This window comes from Salminus brasiliensis, chromosome 6, assembly GCF_030463535.1.
Source record: "Salminus brasiliensis chromosome 6, fSalBra1.hap2, whole genome shotgun sequence".
Taxonomy (NCBI): Eukaryota; Metazoa; Chordata; class Actinopteri; order Characiformes; family Bryconidae; genus Salminus; species Salminus brasiliensis.
In genome coordinates, this window is record NC_132883.1 from 9,244,775 (window position 1) to 9,251,662 (window position 6,888).

Below are 6,888 nucleotides of genomic sequence, written 5' to 3' on the forward strand. Positions count from 1 at the left end.
AGATGCCACTGCCGAACAGAGGCGGGCTGGACCGCCGACGTGGCTTGAAGGGCGGGCTGGGCCGGCTGCCACCGGGGTAAGGACTATAGGCGCGGACGAGGGCGTGAGGTGGCACAAGCCCACCTCCATGGGTTCGCTGTGCAGAGGTCCTCTGACTGAGGTGGCTTCGGAGGGCGCGAGGGGCGCCGCCGACGTGGCTTGACGGGCGGGCTGGGCCGCCGACGTGGCTTGACTGGGCGCGAGGGGCGCCGACGTGGCTTGAAGGGCGGGCAGGGTCGCCGACGGGGCGCCGACGTGGCTTGACTGGGCGCGAGGGGCGCCGAAGTGGCTTGACGGGCGGGCGGGCCGCCGACGTGGCTTGACTGGCTTGACTGGGCGCGAGGGGCGCCGACGTGGCTTGACTGGCTTGACTGGGCGCGAGGGGCGCCGACGTGGCTTGAAGGGCGGGCAGGGCCGCCGACGGGGCGCCGACGTGGCTTGACGGGCGGGCGGGCCGCCGACGTGGCTTGACTGGCTTGACTGGGCGCGAGGGGCGCCGACGTGGCTTGACTGGGCGCGAGGGGCGCCGACGTGGCTTTGGCAGAGGTGCTGGGCCGGCTGCCACCGGGGTAAGGACTATAGGCGCGGACGAGGGCGTGAGGTGGCACAAGCCCACCTCCATGGGTTCGCTGTGCAGAGGTCCTCTGACTGAGGTGGCTTCGGAGGGCGCGAGGGGCGCCGCCGACGTGGCTTGACGGGCGGGCTGGGCCGCCGACGTGGCTTGACTGGGCGCGAGGGGCGCCGACGTGGCTTGAAGGGCGGGCAGGGCCGCCGACGGGGCGCCGACGTGGCTTGACTGGGCGCGAGGGGCGCCGAAGTGGCTTGACGGGCGGGCGGGCCGCCGACGTGGCTTGACTGGCTTGACTGGGCGCGAGGGGCGCCGACGTGGCTTGACTGGCTTGACTGGGCGCGAGGGGCGCCGACGTGGCTTGAAGGGCGGGCAGGGCCACCGACGGGGCGCCGACGTGGCTTGACGGGCGGGCGGGCCGCCAACGTGGCTTGACTGGCTTGACTGGGCGCGAGGGGCGCCGACGTGGCTTGACTGGGCGCGAGGGGCGCCGACGTGGCTTTGGCAGAGGTGCTGGGCCGGCTGCCACCGGGGTAAGGACTATAGGCGCGGACGAGGGCGTGAGGTGGCACAAGCCCACCTCCATGGGTTCGCTGCGCAGAGGTCCTCTGACTGAGGTGGCTTCGGAGGGCGCGAGGGGCGCCGCCGACGTGGCTTGACGGGCGGGCTGGGCCGCTGACGTGGCTTGACTGGGCGCGAGGGGCGCCGACGTGGCTTGAAGGGCGGGCAGGGCCGCCGACGGGGCGCCGACGTGGCTTGACTGGGCGCGAGGGGCGCCGAAGTGGCTTGACGGGCGGGCGGGCCGCCGACGTGGCTTGAAGGGCGGGCAGGGCCGCCGACGGGGCGCCGACGTGGCTTGACGGGCGGGCGGGCCGCCGACGTGGCTTGACTGGCTTGACTGGGCGCGAGGGGCGCCGACGTGGCTTGACTGGGCGCGAGGGGCGCCGACGTGGCTTGACTGGGCGCGAGGGGCGCCGACGTGGCTTTGGCAGAGGTGCTGGGCCGGCTGCCACCGGGGTAAGGACTATAGGCGCGGACGAGGGCGTGAGGTGGCACAAGCCCACCTCCATGGGTTCGCTGTGCAGAGGTCCTCTGACTGAAGTGGCTTCGGAGGGCGCGAGGGGCGCCGCCGACGTGGCTTTGGCAGAGGTGCTGGGCGCTGCCACTGGGGTAAGGACTATAGGCGCGGACGAGGGCGTGAGGTGGCACAAGCCCACCTCCATGGGTTCGCTGTGCAGAGGTCCTCTGACTGAGGTGGCTGCGGGCTGGACGACATGGCTAGGGAACGTGGCATGGCTAGGGACTACAGGAGGGGTTAGCCTATCTCCACCAACACCTGGCCCCCCAGCACCCCGGGGCCTGGTGGAGGTGGGACGACCAGAGAGCTGGTCGAGCCTGATGGTGAGTGCTATGAGCTCGTCTAGCTCAAGCGCCTCACCTCGGCACGCCAACTATCGCCAGAATACGTATCCGGAACGTCCATCGGATACGGACTAGGGATGTGGCGGGGAGAGAAAACCGGCTTCATGAGCCATTGGATGTCACCCACTAGTTGGGTGACTGGCTGCCGTTGGTCCGCCTGTTGCTGCATCAGGCTACCAGCGGCCTCAGACACACTCAGCGGAGTGTGGTGCTGCTGCCCCAAGACTCGTCCTTGGGTGCGAGCAACCAGATCCAGGGCACCCATCCCTGCTGTAGACAGACCTAGAATCTCTGGACCAGCTTGGCGTAGCGAGGATAATTCTCGGCAACGAGAACGTCAGCGTGAGCTCCTTAAGTACCCCCAGCCTCAGGTGAATCCAATCACTGAACCAAAAACACGTGACTACTGAAACCAATGAACCTGAACCGACAGTGTCCGTGAACCTAGACATGAACCAAACGTCAACTTAAGAGTCCTGGAACTAGAAGCCTGTGGACCGCGGCTCGGGACCACAGCGACGCGGACCTGACAGAAGACATCATTAAGGCCACCATCAATGTAGTGATCCTGCAGAACAACTCCAACTACTCCTCTTCAACACAAGGAAACTTTGATCTTTTAATATTGATATATCAAATATTGAAGGCCCATAAACCTGGATCTGAACACTGATGTATTAATAAGAATAGTCCAGCGTTTTGTTTAGGTGGTAGATTACTGTTCTAGATCATTACAATTTGATGGACGTTTTCAATAATTGTGTGTGTAGGTTAGGTCAATGAGGAGTCAATTAGTAGTACAGTTGATGTAAACTTCTACTTAATTTGTGTAGAAATTGTACTTCATTTGCATATGACCCGCCCACAGCTTCATTTAGGTGAGTTGTACAAGGTTAGCATCAGTGTAGCAGTCCCAACCACAATGAGGCCACAATGAGACCACAATGAGACCACGATGAGACCACAATGAGACCACGATGAGACCACGATGAGACCACAATGAGGCCACAATGAGGCCACGATGAGACCACGATGAGGCCACGATGAGGCCACGATGAGACCACGATGAGACCATCAATGAGACCACAATGAGACCACGATGAGACCACGATGAGACCATCAATGAGACCACAATGAGACCACGATGAGACCACAATGAGACCATGATGAGACCACAATGAGGCCACGATGAGACCACAATGAGACCACGATGAGACCATCAATGAGACCACAATGAGACCACGATGAGACCACAATGAGGCCACGATGAGACCACGATGAGACCACAATGAGACCATGATGAGACCACGATGAGACCACAATGAGACCACGATGAGACCACAATGAGGCCACAATGAGACCACGATGAGACCACAATGAGGCCACAATGAGACCACTTAACCAGGAGGAGCATTTGCTTTTTTAGTATTTGTCTAGCAGGTTTTTAAATATTGAAAGCCCACATATCTGGTTTGAAAATTCTGAACACTGATTTATTAATAAGAATAGTTCTATTTTTGTTTGGGTTATTGATGATTGTCTAGGTTATTTCAAGGATAATTTCAATTCCAAAAAGTTTACCCTTACTGTGGTATCAATCTCACAGAAGTGTTCTGGGCCTGAAAAACAAATCAAACAAAACAAATGAAAGGTGGGAGCTGACATTAAAAAAATACATTTAGAGATATTGTGCTATACGCTGAAGCGCCCGGGCCTTTATCCACCACCCAAGCAGCACATATCAAAATCAGGAATTGATTAACCTAGTATTGGTTAAATTAATATAAAATTCGCTTTACTTGAGTAACATCATTTCGTTTTATTATTTAATAATATTTACTTATTTATTTTTGTCACGATACCTTGGTGCTCTTGGGGGCCCCCTAGTGGCGTTGGAGCTCTGAGCGGCCGCGTAATTCGAGTATGCCTTGGGCCCGCTCTGTGCGCACGGAGTGAGAGACACCATCAATTGATTCAGTCAGGGACAGTGCATTACTTTCATTATTATTATTATTATTATTAATATTATTAGTAAATGAGGAATTATTCCATAGGCTATTATACAGAACTGATGACAGCCCGAGTCTGCGTGTGAGTGTGTTTGCGTGTCTATTAGCCTAATTTGGGGATATGGCAGCAGGGCAGTCAAAAAAAAAAAGATGGACATCAGGGGCCACTTTATACCAAGTCAATGTGTAAGTCAAGGCATAAAAATCTCAGTTGCTAATGTGTGGAGTCAATAATACTAATACTAATACTTATTATTATTATTAATAATAATAAATATATATATATATATATATATATATATATATATATATATATATATATATATATATATATATACAGTCATGCCCGAAAGTATTCATACCCCTGTCAAAGTTTGACTTAAATTTACTTTTATTTAAGCAGAAATTATATTTTTGCCTGGAAATGACACAGGCATCTCCCAGGAGATAACACGATGATGTACAAGAGGCATCATTGTGGGAAAAAGTATTTCTCAGCTTTTATACACATTTGAACAAAAAGTGGCATGTCCAAAATTATTCATACCCTTCTCAATAATTAATAGAAAAGCCTTTATTGGCTATTACAGCAATCAAATGCTTCCTGTAATTGCTGACCAGCTTTTTGCATGTCTCCACTGGTATTTTTGCCCATTCATCTTTAGTGATGAGCTCCAACTCTTTGAGGTTCGAGGGTCTTCTTGCCATCACCCTGATCTTTAGCTCCCTCCACAGATTCTCAATTGGATTCAAGTCAGGACTCTGGCTGGGCCACTGCAAAACATTAATGTTTTTGTCTGCTAACCATTTCTTCACCACTTTGGCTGTGTGTTTTGGGTCGTTGTCGTGCTGAAATGTCCACCGGTTCCCAAGGCCAAGTTTCTCTGCAGACTGCCTGATGTTGTTGTTGAGAATCTTGATGTATTGCTCTTTTTTCATGGTGCCATTTACTGTGATCAAGTTCCCTGGTCCATTGGCTGAAAAACACCCCCAAAACATTAGGTTCCCACCACCATGTTTGACAGTGGGGATGGTGTTCTTAGGGTTGAAGGCTTCTCCTTTTTTACGCCAAATGGTGCACACATCATTGTGGCCAAACAATTCAATTTTTGTTTCATCTGACCATAAAACAGAACACCAGAAGTCTTCTTCTTTGTCCAGATGAGCATTTGCAAAGGTCAAGCGGGCTTTTGTGTGCCTTTTCTGGAGTGGTGTCCTCCTTGGCCTGCGTCCGTGGAACCCAGCAGTGTGCAGTGTCCGTTGAACTGTCTGCCTTGAGATGTCGCCACCAGCAGAGTCCAGATTCACCAGGATGGCCTTGGTGGTGATCCTTGGATTTTTCTTCACCTCTCTCACTATTCTCCTGGCCAGCACAGGTGTCACTTTTGGCTTCCGACCACATCTTCTGAGATTTTCCACAGTGCGGAACTTCTTGTATTTTTTAATAATACTTTGCACTGTAGCCACTGGAACTTGAAAACATTTTGATATGGCTTTATAGCCCTTTCCTGACTTGTGAGCGGCCACAATGCACAGCCGCAGGTCCTTAGTGAGCTCCTTTGTCTTAGCCATGACTGTCCACAAACCAACTGCAGAGAGCTGCTGTTTTTCTCCTGTTGAGTTGATTAAAACAGCTGTTCCCAATGAATCAGGGTAATTAGGATGCTTTAAAACAGCTTGGACTATTTGGAATGGTATAGAACTTTGGATTTTCCCATATACTGTGACAGTTTTCAAAGGGTATGAATAATTTGGACATGCCACTTTTTGTTCAAATGTGTATAAAAGCTGAGAAATACTTTTTCCCACAATGATGCCTCTTGTACATCATCGTGTTATCTCCTGGGGCAAAAATATAACTTCTGGTTAAATAAAAGTAAATTTAAGTCAAACTTTGCCAGGGGTATGAATACTTTCGGGCATGACTGTATATATATATATATATATATATATATATATATATATTAGTAATTAACAAAGCTATGAAAGTGTTTGCTCTCTGTTCATATGGCAGCATCAGGGTTATTTTTTCAGGTGACAGAAACGATCATTAAAGAGCTCAGAGGAGAGGCAGGTGGAGAGGCAGGGCCACAGGCACAGTGGAATAAGGACTTGGTGAAATGTTGGTAGCGAGATTCAGTATTGTGACAGATGTTTGGCTGATGATTTACAGTAGTTCATTAGTGTGTGTTTCAAACAAGAGGCCCATCATGCCTCATGTTCATATGGCAGGACCAGTGTGTTATTGTATCATGTGACAGATGCAATCCTGTCAGATAGTAGTTTGTCTCTCATTAGTTGCATGAACCTTATAAGATTACAAAAATGCATTAATTAACATTATTGAATTCAGTATAAAACAAAAATCTAAATGTTAAAATAGCGTTTTTATTTTTTATTATTGTTTGCTTGTTTAGATGTTCTATCATAAAGTACAGGAACGCAGCTGTGGTGCTGTTGGTTAAAATGATTACAATTGTGGAACTACTGAAAGGCTACATCTACGAATAAAGGCTCCAGATGACTTCAACTGACTTCAAATTGCATTCCGACGTCTATTGTAAATGAAAAATGCCTCACTTTGGGGGTTTTGCACCCCCACCAATGTCAAAATCAAACCCACACCCTTGGCGCTAGCACTTTCTCTCTGATTGTCATGGGTAAGGTGTCAAGGAGGAACAACAGGGCAACAGGATGGGTCCATAAATGGCATAAACAGTATATACACAGCCACACACTCATGTGTGTGCATGTCTGAAAGAGGCTTCTGACTGGCTTCGTCATCATTGCTTTACCTGCCATCAGGACAAAAATATTTCAGGAGTATAATCTAAGCACTCTTCCATTCCC

General features: G+C 50.9%; 1 non-coding gene across 1 annotated transcript; it reads left to right on the forward strand.

Moving 5' to 3' along the window:
• The first annotated feature begins 3,435 nt into the window (after window positions 1-3,435).
• LOC140557852 (U7 small nuclear RNA) lies at window positions 3,436-3,492 on the forward strand. The gene has a single exon (XR_011979845.1). It is a non-coding gene; the product is annotated as a U7 small nuclear RNA (small nuclear RNA).
• The last annotated feature ends 3,396 nt before the right edge of the window (window positions 3,493-6,888 follow it).